General features: G+C 45.3%; 2 long non-coding RNA genes across 2 annotated transcripts in view; one reads left to right on the top strand and one right to left on the bottom strand.

Annotated features, from left to right (window-relative positions):
* The window catches only part of LOC149985241 (uncharacterized), a 1,026,866-nt gene that overhangs the window by 724,509 nt on the left and 280,750 nt on the right, over nucleotides 1–21,607 (bottom strand). The window lies entirely within an intron of this gene.
* LOC149985243 (uncharacterized) overlaps nucleotides 18,909–21,607 on the top strand; it is a 414,418-nt gene continuing 411,719 nt past the window's right edge. Inside the window, exons 1-2 of the long non-coding RNA XR_016488527.1 lie at nucleotides 18,909–19,108; nucleotides 19,477–19,538. This is a non-coding gene — a long non-coding RNA (uncharacterized LOC149985243). The remainder of the gene's footprint in view (nucleotides 19,109–19,476; nucleotides 19,539–21,607) is intronic.

Below are 21,607 nucleotides of genomic sequence, written 5' to 3' on the forward strand. Positions count from 1 at the left end.
GAGCATGCGTTTCACATGGGCACACTGGGCAGGCTGATCAAGTTAGGAGATGTAGGTAAATAAAAAAACAACAGAACAAATATGAGCAACGAATGACGTCAACAACACAAACACATTGCTCTCCAAATGATTATCTTTATCCATCCAACGACCAATCACAAGCACTGAGTGAAAACAAAACCTGACTCTGATTATCATTAGTTTCATCAAGAGTTCCTGAAGCATAATTAATGTGGTTTGTCAGAAAGGCACCTGGCATGGAGGTTCAAAGTTGGCAGCCATCTTTATGGTCAAAGTGGATTTTTTTGAAACATTTGTAAAAAATAGTAAACAAATAAAAACGAATATATCTTGATTAGATACGTATTCACCATCCCCAATACAAGTCTCTTAGAACCTTATTCTCTAAGAGCCTTTATTCTTTTCAAAATTCTTCAAGCTCTGTCAAATTGGTTGTTGATCAACCTGTGCTTAGCTGTATTATGTGTATTTTCATCTAAAAAAAAAAACACATCCTTGCCGATGACAAGCACACCTATAACATGATGCAGCCACAACCATGCTTGAAAATATGAAGAGTTGTACTCAGCGATGTGTGTGTTGGATTTGCCCCAAACATAACACTTTGTATTCAGGACATAAAGTTAATTTCTTAGCCATTTTTTTGCTGCATTACTTTAGTGCCTTGTTGCAAACAGGATGCAAATTTCAAATATTTGTATTCTGTACAGGCTTCCTTCTTTTCACTCTGTCAATTAGGTTAGTATTGTGGAGTACCTACAATGTTGTTGATACATCCTCAGTTTTCTGGCATCACAGCCTTTAAAATCTGTAACTGTTTTAAAGTCAGCATTGGCCTCATGGTAAAATACCTGAGCAGTTTCCTTCCTCTCAGGCAGCTGAGTTAGGAAGTATGCCATCTTTGTACTGGGTGTATTGATACACCATCCACAATGTAATTGATAACTTCATTGTTCTCAAAGGGATATTCAATATCTGCATTTTTTTTTTACCCATCTACCAATAGGTGCCCTTCTTTGCGAGGCATTGGAAAACCTCTTTGGTCTTTGTGGTTGAATCTGTGCTTGAAATCCACTGCTCGACTGAGGGACCTTTCAGATAATTGTATGTGTGGGGTACAGAGATGAAGTAGTCAATAAAAAATCATGTTCAACACTGTTATTGAGCACAGAGTGAGTCCATACATCTTATCATGCAACTTGTTAAGCACATTTTTATTCCTGAACTTATTTAGGCTTGCCATAAAAAAGGGGTTGAATACTTATTGACTCAAGACATTTCAGCTTTACATTTTTATTAATTTGTAAACATTTCTAAAAAGATAATTCCAGTTTGACATTATGGGGCATTGTGGGCAGGCCAGTAAAACAAATCTCAATTTTGTCAAATTTAAATGCAGGCTGTAACACAACAAAATGTGGAAAAAGTAAAGGGGTGTGAATACTTTCTGAAGACACTGTATGGATAACAGGGTTTCACGTGTTGTGATCGACCCACTCAGTTTTCCCCCACAAAACACCAGAAAATAGCCAAAAAGACTACAACCAGCTCACCTGCTTTTACACAGTGATTTGACTATTAGATTATCAACACTTCCTTAGATAAAAATGAAAAAGGAATAGTTCCACCATATTAAAATGAAAGTTGACCTGCACTTTAGCAAGTATTTAGTCATATAAAAAACGTAATCTTGAATTCGCCATGTGGTCTATATTCATTTAACATGCTTTTAAAATGCAATATTTTAAAAGCACAATTTCTACTTCAAAAGGGACTGGTTACATGAAACAACCCATCTGCTGCAACATTTGGATTTATTTTAAATGATCAAATAAAATAAAATTAACGTTGTCACCTTTATGACCAGACACTGCCAGTTAGACTCTAAACAATGACACCGCCACTCCTACAAAGAGAGCAGTGTGGAAACGTGAAAGTAAAGGGTGGGGGAGAGATGGAGGAAGAGAAACTAAGAGGAGGAAAAAGAGATGTAAATAGAATAGGAAAGTTCAGCCCCAGTATTCCTAATCTTTGCTTTCAGGGAGGGTGTCAAGGCCGGGAGGTGGGGCAAGGAGGGTGAGGCAGGTATCAGGTGTGATTGCTCAGAGGTCTCTAGTTTCACACCAGTGCACTGAGGCCCTCCTACCCCACATCTTTGTCTGAATCAGCTGCCCCTGCTGCCCTCGTTCATACAGCAGGGAGAAGGCTGGGCCCCACACCCTGCTCTCATTTTCCCTTTCCATGTAGTCCCTCTCTCCTTCCTTCTCTCCTTCCCTCCCTCCCTCTCTCCTTCCCTCCCTCTCTCCTTCCCTCTCTCTCCTCCCTCTCATTGTTCTTGGTTATTGTTTGTGGGGACCTTGTTGGAATGTTGGAAATCGTCTAACCACACATAAGAGAGTGACACACACAAACAAATGTGCAGGAGCGAACGCTTTCACTAATAACTGCAGAGTAAGCAGGCAGTCAGAAGAGCCCGGTTCCTTCAGGTTAGGTAAGCTACAGGAAGCTACATGCCCTCTGAAAATCTAAGCCAATTTGCTTGGGTGGCCAAATCACTACCTGCCACTCCTCTCTCCCTACCCATTCTGCTGATACATGCGCATCTGAATTCGCATGACAGCTCCTATTCAGGCTAAGAGAACATGGTGAGCCCAGCCAGTGAACAAGAGGAGATATGAGATTTAACACCACTGACTATGTCAGTTTCTTTAAAAGGGGCGAGGGCTGCATAGGGAGATTTTCACATTATAACTTGAAGAAAAACCCCACAATATACATCTACCATCTACCAAATATCATCCTATTCCTCTGTATGATGGAGTGAGGTACAGTTCTCCATAAATCCCAAAGCAATATGAAGTGTCTTTTCCATGTGATGAGAACATCAATTGATCAGCTCATAAATTCTGAGCCCAGAGTCCCCAGTGTGTGGCGATGACATCATCCACTGATAGGCTACTGTGTGCTGCTAGCTGGCTCACTGGCTGGCTGATCCATCCTTCCTCACATAAGGCATCTGCTTTTTACACAGGCCATTTATACTCCCACTGATAGACAGACAAGGCAAAAGAGCCTCAAATGGTGACTGGAATATTAAAGACGCACGCAGACAGACAGACAGACAGACAGACAGACAGACAGACAGACAGACAGACAGACACCACAGACACGCGCATGCACAACTCCCCACCCCACACACCATCCCAACTGTCCTGAGTCAAACCCAGACTATACTGCCATCTGGGACAGAGTGATGGTCATGAAAACCTCTTCCTTCCAGTGAAGAAAAGCCTCATGTCCTCACAGAGAGGGAAATATCTGAGTCTCTCATCATCAAACACTAGATCTACCATGGTCTATCATTCTATGAAAGGAATTCTGTGTTGAGGTATACTGTAAAGACATAAAACGTAATGCTGATGTTGGTAAAACTAAAGCTTAGAGTTTTCACATCACTTATCAGAGGGCTAGAAAATGTATGCTGCGGACAGGTGGAGAATAAATCAAAAGTCTACCTAAAATAAATGTACAGCGTACCTTGAAATAACTTACGACCACAGACTTCCTTGGACAAATGTTTGTATTTCTGAACCAACCGTTCCCATAAAAACACTATAAATCAGCAGCATTAAAAAACCTCTACAGCATTTCTCTACCCTCCGGCAGGCAAACATACAGTAGCACTCTGAAATGGTGGATGTGCCTTTAACTTGGTATTGATGTTAACAACGGGGGACATAATCCACTATAATACCCTTATTGTATGAAGACAATATGGCTGGTTTAGACACACGTCCCTCTGAGGCAGACTAAATGTAAATTTTCACTTTTTAAAGACAAAGTCCACTATATGCTTATACAAGAACATGCCCTGACATGATAACCTATTATGTAATGTGACATTAGCGGGTGAACACCCAATAGTCTAATTTACAGCCTCCGTAGAAAAGGGAATTACCACAGATATTACAAAATAATGTCCATGCTACGATATTCATGTATCATACTTGTGTAAATCAATCCCATTAACCATTTATTATGTTGGAACACATATCGCAAGTGATAAATTGAGGTGAGGTGAAGCATGGTAGAGATAGGTAGTGGTGCTTTATCAATCTGTAGCTACCCAGGCATGTGTGTTCTCTGAACATGCCATACCTGTCAGTCTTAGAGAGGGGGGAGAAAAGAGAGCAGCCACATGCCTGTCATTGTTATTGGGTATTTTGTGTTTTCCAAGGTTAAACATGGCAGGGGGAATGAAAGCTTGAAAGCCTATCAAGATCTTTTTCTCCCACCTTCACCCCACACACTTCCCTCCTCTTGAGTTTCATGGTAAACAATGTTCTCCAGAAACACGTTTCATTCCTCTTCTCCATGAAATGAAGATGAGTAGAGGAAAGACAGAAAGAGAGAGAGAGAGAGACAGACAGATAAAGGGGGAGAGAGTGAGAGAGAGACAGAGAAAGAGAGAAAGAAACAGAGAGTACTGTTTACTGTTAATTTCTGATAGCTTATTTAATTTTTGTTTATTGTACATTTCACTTGCTTTGGCAATATAAACATATGTTTTGCATGCCAATAAAGACCCTTTGAATTGAATTAAATATATATAGAGAGAGACAGAGAGACTAATGATTTCACAGTTGAGTATGTGTCAGAGCTGTCATATCACCACTCCACATAACATCTGTTTATTTTAGTTAGAAAACTCACTGAAGGGTTACTTAACAGAGTGGGAGTGTCCGCATGTTTGTTTTGAATGACTTCCCTGCTATATTGGGTGTGTATGAGGGATATTTGTATAGTCAATCACTGAATTAACCTGGCGGACAAGACTCACAAAAATCAAATCAAGTCAAATCTATTTGTCACATACACATGGACAGCAGGTGTTAATGCAAGTGTAGAGAAATGCATGTGCTTCTAGTTCCGACCATGCAGTCATATCTAACAAGTAATATAACCTAACAATCTCACAACAACTACCGTATACACACAAGTGTAAAGGAATGAATACGAATATGTACATAAAAATATATAAATGAGTGATGGCCGAACGGCATAGGCAAGATGCAGTAGATGGTATAGAGTACATTATATACATATGAGATGAGTAATGTAGGGTATGAAAACATAAAGCAGCATTGTTTAAAGTGGCTAGCGATACATTACATCAAGATGGCAAGATGCAGTAGATGGTACAGAGTACAGTATATACATATGAGATGAGTAATGTAGGGTATGTAAACATTATATAATACAAAGTGGCTAGTGATGAATTGATTACATACATTGTTCCATTATTAAAGTGGCTGGAGTTGAGTCAGTATGTTGGCAGCAGCCACTCAATATTAGTGATGGCTGTTTAACAGTCTGATGGCCTTGAGATAGAAGCACCACTGCCTGTCCCCACTTTGATGCACCTGTACTGACCTCGCCTTCTGTATAATAGCGGGGTGAACAGGCAGTGACATCGGGTGGTGTAGGTATCCTGGAGGGCAAATAGTTTGCACCCGGTGATGCGTTGTGCAGACCTCACTACCCTCTGGAGAGCCTTCCGGTTATGGGCGGAGCAGCTGCCGTACCAGGCGGTGATACAGCCCGACAGAATGCTCTCAATTGTGCATCTGTAAAAGTTTGTGAGTGTTTATGGTGACAAGCTGAATTTCTTCAGCCTCCTGAGGTTGAAGAGGCACTGCTGCGCCTCTTCACCGCGCTGTCTGGAACTTTAAACTCTCCACCCTCTCCACTACTGTCCCGTCAATGTAGATAGGGAGCTGCTCCCACTGCTGTTTCCTGAAGTCCACGATCATCTCCTTTGTTTTGTTGACATTGAGTGTGAGGTTATTTTCCTGACACCACACTCCGAGGGCCCTCACCTCCTCCCTGTAGGCCGTCTCGTCGTTGTTGGTAATTAAGCCTACCACTGTAGTGTCGTCTGCAAACTTGATGATTGAGTTGGAGGCATGCATAGCCACGCAGTCGTGGGTGAACAGGGAGTACAGGAGAGGGCTGAGAATGCAACCCTTGTGGGGACGCAGTGTTGAGGATCAGCGGGGTGGAGATGTTGTTACCTACCCTCACCACCTGCGGGCGGCCCGTCAGGAAGTCCAGGAACCAGTTGCACAGAGCGAGGTCGAGACCCAGGGTCTCGAGCTTAATGACGAGTTTGGAGGGTACTATGGTGTGAAATGCTGAGCTGTAATCGATGAACAGCATTCTTACATAGGTATTCCTCTTGTCCAGATGTGGTAGGGCAGTGTGCAGTGTGATGGCGATTGTGTCGTCTGTGGACCTATTGGGGTGTTAAGCAAATTGGAGTGGGTCTAGGGTGTCAGGTAGGGTGGAGGTGATATTGTTCTTGATTAATCTCTCAAAGCACTTCATGATAACGGAAGTGAGTGCTACAGGGCGGTAGTCATTTTTCTCAGTTACCTTAGCTTCCTTGGGAACCGGAACAATGGTGGCCCTCTTGAAGCATGTGGGGACAGCAGACTGGGATAAGGATTGATTGAATATGTCTGTATACACACCAGCCAGCTGGTCTGCGCATGCTCTGAGGACATGGCCGGGGATGCCGTCTGGGCCTGCAGCCCTGCGAGGGTTAACACGTTTAAATGATTTACTCACGTTGGCTACAGTGAAGGAGAGCCCACAGGTTTTGGTAGCGGGCCGTGTCAGTGGCACTGTATTGTCCTCAAAGCGAGCAAAAACGTTGTTTAGTCTGTCTCAAGATCTCCAGTACGCCTTCACGGCCCGGTCTATCCGTCACCACCTCCACGCACCAGCCCTCCGGTGGCAGCCCCCCGTACCAGGCTGTCTCTCCGGCCCATCCTTACAGGGGCTTCCTCCTCTCCAGCGCTGCCGGAGCCTCCCACCTGTCCGGCGCCTCTGCCGGAGCCTCCCGCCTGTCCGGCGCCTCTGCCGGAGCCTCCCGCCTGTCCGGCGCCGCTGCCGGAGCCTCCCGCCTGTCCGGCGCCGCTGCCGGAGCCTCCCGCCTGTCCGGCGCCTCTGCCGGAGCCTCCCGCCTGTCCGGCGCCTCTGCCGGAGCCTCCCGCCTGTCCGGCGCCTCTGCCGGAGCGTCCCGCCTGTCCGGCGCCGCTGCCGGAGCCTCCCGCCTGTCCGGCGGCGCTGCCGGAGCCTCCCGCCTGTCCGGCGCCGCTGCCGGAGCCTCCCGCCTGTCCGGCGCCGCTGCCGGAGCCTCCCCCCTGTCCGGCGCCGCTGCCGGAGCCTCCCCCCTGTCCGGCGCCGCTGCCGGAGCCTCCCGCCTGTCCGGCGCCGCTGCCGGAGCCTCCCCCCTGTCCGGCGCCGCTGCCGGAGCCTCCCCCCTGTCCGGCGCCGCTGCCGGAGCCTCCCCCCTGTCCGGCGCCGCTGCCGAGCCTCCCCCCTGTCCGGCGCCGCTGCCGGAGCCTCCCGCCTGTCCGGCGCCGCTGCCGGAGTCTCCCGCCTCTCCGGCGCTACCAGGGCCTTCCTCTTCTCCAGCGTTGCCGGAGCTTCCCGTCTGCCCAGCGCCAGCTGAGCTTCCCGTCTGCCCAGCGCCAGCTGAGCTTCCCGTCTGCCCAGCGGCGCCAGCGCCGCCCGTCTGCCCAGCGCCGCCAGCGCCGCCCGTCTGCCCAGCGCCGCCAGTGCCGCCCGTCTGCCCAGCGCCGCCAGCGCCGCCCGTCTGCCAGGAGCCGCCAGCGCCGCCCGTCAGCCAGGGGCCGCCAGTGCCGCCAGTCAGCCAGGGGCCGCCAGTGCCGCCAGTCAGCCAGGGGCCGCCAGTGCCGCCAGTCAGCCAGGGGCCGCCAGTGCCGCCAGTCAGCCAGGGGCCGCCAGTGCCGCCAGTCAGCCAGGGGCCGCCAGTGCCGCCAGTCAGCCAGGGGCCGCCCGAGCAGCTGCCCCTCTGTCCAGAGCAGCTGTCGCCCCTCTGTCCCAAGCTGCTGCCGCCCCTCTGTCCCGAGCAGCTGCCCCTCTGTCCCGAGCAGCTATCGCCCCTCTGTCCCGAGCTGCTATCGCCCCTCTGTCCCGAGCTGCTATCGCCCCTCTGTCCCGAGCTGCTATCGCCCCTCTGTCCCGAGCTGCTATCGCCCCTCTGTCCCGAGCAGCTGCCCCTCTGTCCCGAGCAGTTGTCCCTCTGTCCCGAGCAGCTGCTTCACCTCTGTCCCGAGCTGCCCCTCTGTCCCGAGCAGCCCCTCTGTCCAGTGGTGTCATTGAGAGGGGTGGCCATGGTGAGTAAGCCAGGGAGGCGGACAATAAGGCGGACTAAGACAATGGTGAAGTGGGGTCCGCGTCCCGCGCCAGAGCCGCCACCGCGGACAGACGCCCACCCAGACCCTCCCCTATAGGTCAAGGTTTTGCGGCCGGAGTCCGCACCTTTGGGGGGGGGGTACTGTCACGTTCTGACCACTATTTCTGTTGTTTTGTATTTATTTAGTATGGTCAGGGCGTGAGTTGGGTGGGCAGTCTATGTTTGTTTTTCTATGTTTTGGGGCATTTCTATGTTTTCGGCCTAGTATGGTTCTCAATCAGAGGCAGGTGTCATTAGTTGTCTCTGATTGAGAATCATACTTAGGTAGCCTGGGTTTCACTGTGTGTTTGTGGGTTATTGTTCCTGTCACTGTTTGTTGTCACAGGATAGGCTGTATAGGTTTTCACGTTCCGTTTGTTGTTTTGTAGATTTGAGTTATTTCATGTATCGTTCAGTTTTCCACCTTTTGAGGGCATGGCAGATTTACGCCCCCTTTGGAGAAATTGGGTACCCCTAGTAAACTGAAAAAAAAAAATATTAAAAATTGCTAATATATGCATATAATAATTATTATTGGATAGAAAACACTCTAAAGCTTCTAAAACCGTTGGAATTATGTCTGTAAGTATAGCAGAACTCACAGGGCATGCATTCTTCCAAACTAGTTTTTGTGGCCATGAAAGTTGGAGCAACTTTGACGTCATGCCCCCACCCTTCCCGACCACTTATGGATCTGGGGACACTTTCCATCTCTTCCACTAGATGTCCTCTTTCTTTGGAGCGTTCAATCGTTCAAATCGCGCGAGAATTGGCCCTATAGGAGTGATTGGAGTAAGTGTCGCGATAAAAAAACCTGTGCGTTAGGGCGCGAATTGGTCACAGCCATTCCTTTGTTCCAGCACTCCTGGGAAGAGCAAACGATGCCCGGTTGAATTGAAGTTTGTTTTGCACGTCTAAAACATCATAAAGCTTGCTTCTGCACTTAGTTTGACCTGTTTAGTCGACATATAATGTGTAATTTTGAAGTTTTGATGCGCAACTTATCCGGACCGGAGGACGTTTTGGGTGCATTTCAGCTGATGTTATTAGCAGTAGCTAATACAAAGACGCAAGACTTGAAACCAAACGATGTATTGGGTAAGTATGAACCCTTCCAGAACATTCTGAACGAAGACCATCGAAGGTAAGGGAATATTTATGCTTAAATCTGTGTTTCTGTTGACTCCAACATTACGTGGAAATGTAGCTTGGAACTGAGCGCTGCCTCAGCATATGAAATAGTGTGCGATTTCTGTAACGTTAAAAATAAATCTAACACAGCGGTTGCATAAAGAAGCAGTGTATCTTTCTAAAGAACATGAATAACCACCACGCTGCTTTTTGGTCCGCTTCTCCTCCTACAGACGAACGTCGTTACACTGTAACCGAGCATGTTTTTAACAAAGGACACATAAAACCATCGCACATCACAGCCTATCAAATGTCAAGGTAAGCATGGAGAGGGATTAGGTTTCCTTCACCTGGTCATCTCCCTTCACTAAAGTAGGCTAAATACTTTGCTGCATTGTTTACCCTAGGTGAACTTTCCTCATACAGTATCTCCTTACACTCTCTCTTTCACAGACACACACACACGTGTACAAACACGACTAACAAACAAAATGACACACGGAAGCACACAGACACGCACGCACACACATCTCTCAAAACATATGGTCTGCGTTTCTATGGCCACCAGTGAGCTCCAGAGACTGGGTTGCCATGGAGACAGCTGTGTCTTAATGAGATTCCCCAGCAGGGTATGAGGTGGGAAATGAGAACGTTCCATCAGACCCACGTGACAGCAGGTGGCCATTAGAAACGTGTGTGTCTGTGTGTGCGCAGTTTCACAGCTTCCTCTTGTGTGAGCCCACCCACATAACAGGGTTAAAGTACCTTGCAACTCCTTTACTTTTTCAAATTCTGTCACTTCCCTCACTAACTTCATACCTTGCTGGCTCTTTCTCTCATCCTTTCAGTCACGCTGTCACTCTTGGTTTTCTGAAGTAACAAATTGTCAGCTCTGCATTTTCCAATAATGTGTGTGCTTATTTCTGAGGTGAGCATCAGATTTAATCTGGCCTCTTATTGATAGTACCTGGAAGTTCTTTGAACTGCACAGCTTTCTATCCCCCACCACCACCCCTAGTAAAAATCATTGTCATCCTGGGACATGAATGTTTGTCTCAAACGGACAGGTCATAATTTCCTCCTCAGAGATATCTGCACTCTTTCATTGACCTTGTTCAGTGTTGTATAACACATACAGTGAGTATTACAAACATTAGGAAAACCTTCCTGATATTGAGGTACACCCCTCCTCCCCTCCGTTTGCCCTCAGAACAGCCTCAATGTGTCAGGGCATGGACTGTACAAGGTATCGAAAGCAGGAATGCTGGCCCATGACTCCAATGCATCCCACAGTTCTGTCAAGTAGGCTGCATGTCCATTGGGTGGTGGACCATTCTTAATACACACGAGAAACTGTTGAGCATGAAAAACACAGCAGCATTGCAGTTCTTGACACAAACCGGTGCACCTGTCACCAAGAAGGCTTAAAAATCATTTCAACCTGTCTCCTCCCCTTCATCTACACTGATTGAAGTGGATTTAACAAGTGACATCAATAAGGGATCATAGCTTTCACCTGGTCTGTTTTGGAAAGCGCTTGCGTTCTTAATGTTTGTACACTCAGTATATACCTCCCAGTGCCCACACTCTGTACTTACACGATAATGATATGATCGTCTGCCACGTAGCTAGATTAGAATAGGGGAATCATGTACACCATATTCATTACATTACTATCTGCAACATTTGGAACATTTCTCTACCCTGAACACAGCTTGTGTGAACTACTCACTCCTTGGTGACGATACACGTGTCCAGTGGGTGTGGCCAGCTGGGGATCTAGACCGTGTGTGTCTAGACCGTGTGCTGCCGAGATCAGTCACAACCTGAGGGGAGAAGACAAAACACACACAGAAAGACAGGGACCGAGGGACACACACGAAGTTAGTCTCACCGTAATGTTCTGATTGGTCAGAGAAAATTCTATTGTATTAGGATCTCTTTTAGTCCTCATTTGTAATAATCTTCCAAGAGTCCTTAAACATACAAATTCAATGTATAATCCAAATACATTTTAACATACACTGTATATACAAAAGTATGTGGACACCCCTTCAAATGAGTGAATTCTGCTCTTTCAGTCACACCTGCTGCTGAAAGGTGTATAAAGTTGAGCACACAGTCATGTAATCTCCATAGACAAACATTGGCCGGAGAATGGCCTTTTTGATGAGCTCAGCTACTTTCAATGTGGCACCATCATAGGATGCCACCTTTCTAACAAGTCAGTTCATCAACTTTCAGCCCTGCTAGAGCTGCCCCGGTCGACTGTAAGTGCTGTTATTGTGAAGTGGAAACTTCTAGGAGAAACGACGGATCAACCGCAAAGTGGTAAGATCACAGAACGGGACCTCCAAGTGCTGAAGCACGTAGCGCCTAATATTTGTCTGTCCTCGGATGCAACACTCACTACTGAGTTCCAAACAGCCTCTGGAAGCAACATCAGCACAAGAACTGTTCATCAGGAGCTTGATGAAACACGTTTCCATGGCTGAGCAGCCGCACACAAACCTTGGATCACCATGCGCAATGCCAAGCCTCAGCTGAAGTGGTGTAAAGCTCACCGCATAGTTCCCTGGAGCAGTGGAAATGTGTTCTCTGGAGTGATGAATCACACCTCACCATCTGGCAGTCCGACGGATGAATCGGAGTATGGCGGATGTCAGGAGAACACCACCTGCCCAAACCATAGCACCAACTGTAAAATTTGGTGGAGGAGGAATAATGGTCTGGGGCTGTTTTTCATGGTTCGGGCTAGACCCCTTAGTTCCAGTGAAGGGAAATCTTAAGGCCACAGCATTCAATGACATTCTAGATGATTCTGTGCTTCCAACGTTGTGGCAAAAGTTGGGGGAAGGCCCTTTCCTGTTTCAGCATGACAATGCCTCCATGCACAAGCGAGGTCCTAACTGAAATGGTTTGTCGAGATTGGTGTGGAAGAACTTGACTGGCCTGCACAGAGGCCTATCTCTATCTCAACCCTATCGAATACCTAGATGAATTGCAACGCGGACTGCGAACCAGGCATAATCGCCCAACATTAGTGCCTGACCTCAATAATGCTTGTGGCTGAATGGAAGCAAATCACCGTAGCAATGTTCCAAACATCTAGTGGAAAGCTTTCCCTGGAGAGTGGAGGCTGTTATAGTAGGGTAGACCAACTCCATATTAATGCCCATGATGTTGGAATGAGAGGTGTCCACATACATTGTGATACTGTATAACGCACTGTTACAAACAGACATAATACACTGACATATTGACCAGATAAATACTCGACAGTCTGAAAATATAGATTGGTTCCTACATCTACCATAGTCATGCACAACCTTCCAATGTATTATATTGTAAAGGTTCTAAAGTAGAAAAAGAAGGAAGGAAGCGCTGCTAAGGTAGACAATAGTAGGTTTTGGTGGACAGAAGGTGCTCTTTGGTATATTTGTCATCAAAAAGAAGGGAGGACCAAGGCACTCTTTACATAATTAATTAAAACTGCCTTAATTTGTATTGGAGCCGAAACGCATCTGTTTTTCATTCTTTGTTTCCAAAGACTGTAGCTATGTATTCTAACTTTATCTGGTCAGGAAAAAGAGGATAGGCTTCAGCTCTAGTCTAGTTCCTCTGGAGTTTTTTTTTGTTACCAATGAGGCAGCTGCTTGCTCTTTAGGGGTTCATGCCAAGGAGGTGAGACTCAAAGTCCTGTGGGGGCTACTCTGGGGGGAGGTAGTGGGGGTGCAGAGGGGGCCATCTGAGGGGGAGGGGCTGCAGCTGCAGGAGGAGGAGCCTGGGTGAGCACGGCTACCCCAGGGGGAGGGATCTCCACCGTCTTCCAGTCCTCCCCTTCCTCCACCATGAGGGCGATCAGAGTCCCCAGATGCACTGCAGGACTGCCCTCCTCCATCTGTGGGAAGACAGAGACACACTTAAAATAATAATCACTTCATCAGATTGCATTTGATTTGACTGCTCAAGAAGACTGAGGAGAGGGGGAGAAAGAGAGTGCACAAAATAACAAGTAAAATAATGAAAAAGGAAGAAGAGCACTAGGGAGAAGAAAGAAGGGAGAATGAGTGAGAAACTAAAGAGGGAGAGGCCAAATGATAGGAAGAATGGAAAGAGAACAACCCAGGAGAGAGGGTTTTCAAAAGATGTGCACCTCGACACAACATTCAATACTGTTTCCAGAGGGACCACGGGCAGACCCTTCAATTCGCTGTGCGTCCATCCCCACTGCCTACTCTATCTACTTCATTTCCCCTTGCCGCTGTTCTATTCCAACAAAACACAAACAAGGGTAAAGACTAATAGAGGGGGGAATGGATTGCTTACAGTTTCTTAACCCCCCCTCCCATCGCACATTGATTCTCTCCCTCTCTCTAGCTATCCATTTCCCTTTCTAACAGAGTCAAAAAGGCACAGCATGGATGTCTCCTCCCCCCCACAGTCAGCTAGGTGTTTTTCCTCTGTCAATATTGATTAGTTCTAAATGATAGGGCTAGCACAATAGATGGGCCAGGGCTGCGACACTCCATGTATTTCCAAAAGGGATCCACTTACTGAGCTGTCATTCCTGCTAAAGGGCGTAGCTCTGTTTGCCAGATAGGAAGGAAAAATAAGACAGAAAGCACAACAACAGCTGTTGGCGAAAGGGAGAGCCGTCTCTTTTGATCATGGCGACGCAGAACTTGATCAGGAAGTTGGTTTCTGCGTTAGATCACACCACAAGCCCTTGTAACTGGCTGAATGTCAGTTGGTTTTGAACCATAAGACTTGGAGGAAAACCCACAGCTGTGACTTGTTCAGCCCCACCTCCTTCAAAGTGCCCAAAGGGTTGGCGTTTTTCTCAGTATGTCACATTCTGACATTAGTTCCCTTGTTTTTTGTCTTTGTTTTAGTATGGTCAGGGAGTTGGCATGGGCAGTCTATGTTTGTTTTTCTATGTTGGTTTTTGAGTTCAGCCTAGTATGGTTCTCAATCAGAGGCAGCTGTCAATTGTTGTCCCTGATTAGAGCTCTAGGGGCGCTATTTCATTTTTGGATAAAAAACGTTCCCGTTTTAAGCGCGATATTTTGTCACGAAAAGATGCTCGACTATGCATATTCTTGACAGTTTTGGAAAGAAAACACTCTGAAGTTTCAGAATCTGCAAAGATTTTGTCTGTAAGTGCCCCAGAACTCATTCTACAGGCGAAACCAAGATGATGCATCACCCAGGAATTAGCAGAATTTCTGAAGCTCTGTTTTCCATTCTCTCCTTATATGGCTGTGATTGCGCAACGAATGAGCCTACACTTTCTGTCGTTCGCCCAAGGTCTTAGCAGCATTGTGACGTATTTGTAGGCATATCATTGGAAGATTGACCATAAGAGACTACATTTTCCAAGTGTCCGCCTGGTGTCCTGCGTCGAATTTGGTTCGCAATTGCCAGCTGCTTCTACTTTACCATTTGATTCAGGGGAGAAAGCATGTGTCCAAGAACGATGTATCAATGAAGAGATATGTGAAAAACACCTTGATGATTGATTCTAAACAACGTTTGCCATGTTTTCAGTCGATATTATGGAGTTAATTTGGAAAAAAGTTTGCGTTTTGAGGACTGAATTTATGGATTTTTTTTGGTAGCCAAATGTGATGTATAAAACGGAGCTATTTCTAATACACAAGGAATCTTTTTGGAAAAACTGAGCATCTGCTATCTAACTGAGAGTATCCTCATTGAAAACATCAGAAGTTCTTCAAAGGTAAATGATTTTATTTGAAGGCTTTTATGTTTTTGTTAATGTTGCGTGCTGGATGCTAACGCTAATGCTAACGCTAAATGCTAACGCGAAATGCTAACTCTAGCTAGCTACTTTTACACAAATTATTGTTTTCCTATGGTTGAGAAGCATATTTTGAAAATCTGAGATGACAGTGTTGTTTACAAAAGGCTAAGCTTGAGAGATGGCATATTTATTTCATTTCATTTGCGATTTTCATAAATAGTTAATGTTGTGTTATGCTAATGAGCTTGCTGATAGATTTACACAATCCTGGATACAGGGTTTTTTTCATAGCTAAACGTGACGCAGAAAACGGAGCGATTTGTCCTAAACAAATAATCTTTCAGGAAAAACTGAACATTTGCTATCTGAGAGTCTCCTCATTGAAAACATCTGAAGTTCTTCAAAGGTAAATTATTTTTTTGAATGCTTTTCTGTTTTTTTGTGTAAATGTTGCCAGCTGAATGCTAATGCTAAATGCTACGTTAGCCATCAATACTGTTACACAAATGCTTGTTTTGCAATGGTTGAGAAGCATATTTTGAAAATCTGAGATGACAGTGTTGTTAACAAAAGGCTAAGCTTGAGAGCTAGCATATTTATTTCATTTCATTTGCGATTTTCATGAATAGTTAACGTTGCGTTATGGTAATGAGCTTGAGTCTGTATTCACGAACCCGGATCCGGGATGGGGAGATCAGAAAGGTTAACAGGTTTTAAGAATCACACTTAGGAAGCCTGGGTTTCACTTTTGGTTTGTGGGTGTTTGTTTCCGTGTGAGTGTTTGGGCCACACGGTACTGTTTCATTTTGTTCACATCATTTATTGTTTTGTTCCAGTGTTCAGTTTGTTTATTAAAAAGACATGAACACTTACTATGCTGCACCTTGGTCCTCCTCTCTATCTCCAGACGACACCCGTTACACAGTACAATACTAAAGATAAGCTTTAATATTGCAGATAGATTGTAGCTTCCATCAATGTTATTGTCGGTATCATTTCCAATCCCCCATATATTTATTTGTAAATATTTAGCACATTTTTTGGCAGGGGACTTGGGAATCTTTTAAAATACTTTTACTTATGTCTTATGTTGTACACTTCTTTTAATATACATTATTTTATTTCCAGTGAGTTGTTTTTATAATTTGTTTTACTTTTCAACACTGTTTGGGGTGGGGGGGAGGGGGGTGGCAATACAGTGCAATTGTGTTTATTTTTTATTATTGAACTGATTTCATCACCATTTTTTTGCAAGGGGGGTGTTGGGATTTTTTGTTTTATTGTTGTGACTTATCTTGTAAACTTTTAATATGATGTTTTATTTAATTAGAGATTGATATTATCATTTCTATTTTGCAAATAAAAACATGTTTATAGTCAACACTTGGCTTTTCCTTGAGGGTGACACATTGGCAGTCAGGATCTCTAGTCTCCACTAAGTGTTGCTAACACCACATAAAGTTCCCCTCATCCAACTGTCGGTAGAGAAACAATCTTTTTGCTGCTCAGAGATGAAACACCTATGTTCTTCTGCCTAGCATGGAAGTGGCTGGAATCTTCAGAGGTGTAAGGAATATTAGGAGACTGAAACTAGGGATATACTGTAGCTGCTGGAAGGTGACCATTGGTGATCATCAGGTCCTGTTGGAAGGTGAACCTTCAGGCCCAGTCTGAGGTCCTGAGTGCTCTGCAGCAGGTTTTCATCAAAGATCTCTCTGTACTTCTCTACGTTCATCTTTCCCTCAATCATGACAAGTCTCCTTGTCCCTGTCGCTAAAAAACATCCCACAGCATGATGCTGCCACCACCATGCTTCACCGTAGGGATGATGCCAGGTTTCCTCCAGACGTGACGCTTGGCATTCAGGCCAAAGAGTTCCATCTTGGTTTCATCAGACCAGATAATCTTGTTTCTCATGGTCTGAGAGTCCTTTAGGTGCCTTTTGGCAAACTCCAAGCGGGCTGTCATGTACCTTTAACTGAGTGGCTTTCGTCTGGCCATTCTACCATAAAAGGCCTAAATTGGTGAAGTGCTGCAGAGATGGTTGTCCTTCTGGAAGGTTCTCCCATCTCCACAGAGGAGCTCTAAAGCTCTGTCAGAGTGACCATCGAGTTCTCGGTCAACTCATGGGTGAACAAGGAGTAAGGCAGAGTAATGACGAGACACCCCTGGGGTTGCCCTGTGTTAAGAGTCAATGTGGAGGAGGTGTTGTTGCCAATGTTCACAGCCTGTGGTTTTTCTGTCGGAAAGTTAAGGATCCAGTTGCGGAGGGTTGTGTCCAGATCCAGGGCACTGAGCTTGGTGTCAAGCTTCGATGGAACAATAGTGTTGAATGCTTAACTGTAGTCAATGAACAACATTCTCACATCGGTGTTCCTCTTGTCCAGATGTGTTACGGCCATGTGAATAGCGATAGAAATGGCATCTTTTGTGGATCTGTTGGAGCAGTAGACAAATTGGAGTGGGTCCAGTGTGCCTGGCATGCCTTGATCTGGGCCTTGACAAGCCGCTTGGAGCACTTCATGATGACTGAGGTGAGCGTGAGAGGGCGATAGTCATTTTGGCATGTCACCTTGTTTTTCTTGGGCACTGGGACAATGGTGGTCTCCTTAAAGCAGTTGGGGACTACAGCCTGAGACAGGGACAGGTTGAATATGTCAGAGAAGACGCCCCCAGCCGTTCAGCACACACTGAGGACGCGGCCAGGGACGCCATATTGGCTGGCTGCTTTGTGAGTATTCACCCGAAAGTTTTCCTCATGTCAGCCTCGTAGAGTGAAAGCACCTGGTCGTCCGTAGCAGCGAGATTCTTCCTGGATGGATCGGTATTGTCTACCTCGAAGCAAGCATGAAATGTGTTATGCTCGTCTGGGAGGGAGGCTTCGATGGGCACTGCATCGATATTCTGTAGTCCTTGCCATATATGACACGAGTCTACGTCAGGGTTTGTTCTGTTGACATTGAATAACGCAGCACAGGCTCTCAGCATGGTACGGATTTCCCCGATCCTCCATTTTTGGTTGGGGTATATCTGGATTTTTATTGTGGGTACAACATCAACACATTTCCTAATGCTTGTGATTGACAATGAACATTCCTCAATGTTGATGGATAAATCATTTTATTATTACATTTTTGCATTCCCCCCCTTTTTCTCCCCATTTTTGTGATATCCATTTGGTAGTTAACCAGTTAGAGCTCTAGGGGCGCAATTTCATTTTTGGATAAAAAACGTTCCCGTTTTAAGCGCGATATTTTGTCACGAAAAGATGCTCGACTATGCATATTCTTGACAGTTTTGGAAAGAAAACACTCTGAAGTTTCAGAATCTGCAAAGATTTTGTCTGTAAGTGCCCCAGAACTCATTCTACAGGCGAAACCAAGATGATGCATCACCCAGGAATTAGCAGAATTTCTGAAGCTCTGTTTTCCATTCTCTCCTTATATGGCTGTGATTGCGCAACGAATGAGCCTACACTTTCTGTCGTTCGCCCAAGGTCTTAGCAGCATTGTGACGTATTTGTAGGCATATCATTGGAAGATTGGCCATAAGAGACTACATTTTCCAGAGGTCCGCCCGGTGTCCTTTGTCTAAATTTGTGCGTAATCTTCAGGTGCAGGCATTTTCTCCTGGGATTCAGGAGAGAAAGCATGTTTCCAAGAACGATGTATCAATGAAGAGATATGTGAAAAACACCTTGAGGATTGATTCTAAACAACGTTTGCCATGTTTTCAGTCGATATTATGGAGTTAATTTGGAAAAAAGTTTGCGTTTTGAGGACTGAATTTATGGATTTTTTTTGGTAGCCAAATGTGATGTATAAAACGGAGCTATTTCTAATACACAAGGAATCTTTTTGGAAAAACTGAGCATCTGCTATCTAACTGAGAGTATCCTCATTGAAAACATCAGAAGTTCTTCAAAGGTAAATGATTTTATTTGAAGGCTTTTATGTTTTTGTTAATGTTGCGTGCTGGATGCTAACGCTAATGCTAACGCTAAATGCTAACGCGAAATACTAACTCTAGCTAGCTACTTTTACACAAATGATTGTTTTCCTATGGTTGAGAAGCATATTTTGAAAATCTGAGATGACAGTGTTGTTTACAAAAGGCTAAGCTTGAGAGATGGCATATTTATTTCATTTCATTTGCGATTTTCATAAATAGTTAACGTTGTGTTATGCTAATGAGCTTGCTGATAGATTTACACAATCCTGGATACAGGGGTTTTTTCATAGCTAAACGTGACGCAGAAAACGGAGCGATTTGTCCTAAACAAATAATCTTTCAGGAAAAACTGAACATTTGCTATCTGAGAGTCTCCTCAATGAAAACATCTGAAGTTCTTCAAAGGTAAATGATTTTTTTGAATGCTTTTCTGTTTTTTTGTGTAAATGTTGCCAGCTGAATGCTAATGCTAAATGCTACGTTAGCCATCAATACTGTTACACAAATGATTGTTTTGCAATGGTTGAGAAGCATATTTTGAAAATCTGAGATGACAGTGTTGTTAACAAAAGGCTAAGCTTGAGAGCTAGCATATTTATTTCATTTCATTTGCGATTTTCATGAATAGTTAACGTTGCGTTATGGTAATGAGCTTGAGTCTGTATTCACGAACCCGGATCCGGGATGGGGAGATCAGAAAGGTTAAGATCTTGTCTCATCGCTGCAACTCCCCAACGGGCTCGGGATAGGCAAATGTCGAGTCATGTGTCCTTGGAAACATGACCCGCCAAGCTGCGCTGCTTCTTAACACACTGCGTCGACAACCGAAGTCAGCTTGCTGCCGCCCGGCCCACCACAAGGAGTCACTAGAGCACAATGAGCCAAGGAAATCCCCCCGGCCAAACCCTCACAGCGCTGGGCCAATTATGCGCCGTCCAATGGTGCTCCCAGTCACGGCTGGCTGGGATTGGGATTGAACCAGAGGCTACAGTGGCAGTTTAGACTGCTGCCCAACTCAGGAGGTGGGTGGATGAATCTTCGCTGGTGGGTCCATTGAGTTGCTGCTTGTAGTTGTGGAGTAGGAGGAGAGACTTGATCTGATTGACCAAAGTGGGGAGGGGGATGGCCTCGTATGGGTCATGGATGTTTGTGTATATATGGTCAAACACACTGGATCCTCTTGTAGGGCAGGATACATGTTGGGGATATCTTGTTGACCAGGGATTATGTTAGAAAACATACCTCTCCACCCTCCAACTCATACCACAAGCTGCCGATCAATCCATTCAGAATATGGAGAAGCAGTCTGGTTTAAAAGCAGAGTCAAGTGTATTCTCCATAAGCCCCGTTTCATCAATTGAAGCCTTGCTCTGCGTTCACAAAGTTAATTTTTCAGTGATTAGACATTAGCCATCAGGATACTAGGAAGAGGCTGTGTAGCCCATCTTTTCAGTGTAGCTTGGATTCCCTCTTTCCTTACTCTTCTTTGTCATCGGTGTTACCTTAGGCCAGGGCTGCCCAATCCTCTTCCTGGAGATCTACCGTCCTGTGGGTTTTCAGTCCAAGAAGCAAAGTCGAGCAGGAACCGGCAAGACGGGTGCACTCCTAAGCGCCACCATCTTATCCGTGTATACCCCAAAGGGTGATTATGATTCTCCTTGTAACAGATTTAGGAGGACCACTACAGACAGCAGTGGAGAACGAAATGCCATTTATGATTACACATTGACAGGCTGTAATGAGTGTTTGGTTAGGACTGCAGCCAGGTTTTTGACACTGAGTGTATGAGGGAGTGAGAGACAGAGAGAGCAAGAAGGACAGAGATGGAGCAGTGGGGCAGGGATTGTGTTTATCCGGTTTATATTCCAGAGTGGAGGATGGGGAAAGGTGGCAGATACATCTTAATTGTATTGGATCAGTGCAACACCGCAGTATATCATAAACTGTCTCTGACAATCACTGTCCCAATAGACATATATGCAGCTAATCTATTGTACTACAAAATAAAACCATTCCATTCTCACTGTGACTATGGTGCCTTTTCCTACTCCAGATTAGAGCTTGATGTTTTGTGGGACACATACTGAGCAGTGGACAAGGAAATGTACAACCAAGAGTGTTCCACAATGTGCCACACAGAGCATGTGACTGGGGTGTGAGGGAGAGAGAAAGCCCAGTGATGTTCCCTCCCCACTAATAGGCTCTCCATAAACATCAATTAGACAACCAGGTATTTATAGACTTATTTAATACAGCTGCCTAAGAAGCTGCTGCTGGGGGCTGTAATTCACACTCACACACACACCCCCACCCGCACACGGACACGCACACAAACACCCCCCCCTTGCCACTGTCATTTTATTTTTTATTTGTCACATTATGGCATGCCATCTTATGTGTGGATGTCTCCATCAATGAAGTAAAGGCATATAAGCACACATTTAGACTAGAGAGAGACAGAGGGAGTGAGAGAA

The sequence above is a fragment of the Oncorhynchus mykiss genome, chromosome 2, assembly GCF_057628025.1.
Source record: "Oncorhynchus mykiss isolate SJ-2025 chromosome 2, ASM5762802v1, whole genome shotgun sequence".
Classification (NCBI taxonomy): Eukaryota; Metazoa; Chordata; class Actinopteri; order Salmoniformes; family Salmonidae; genus Oncorhynchus; species Oncorhynchus mykiss.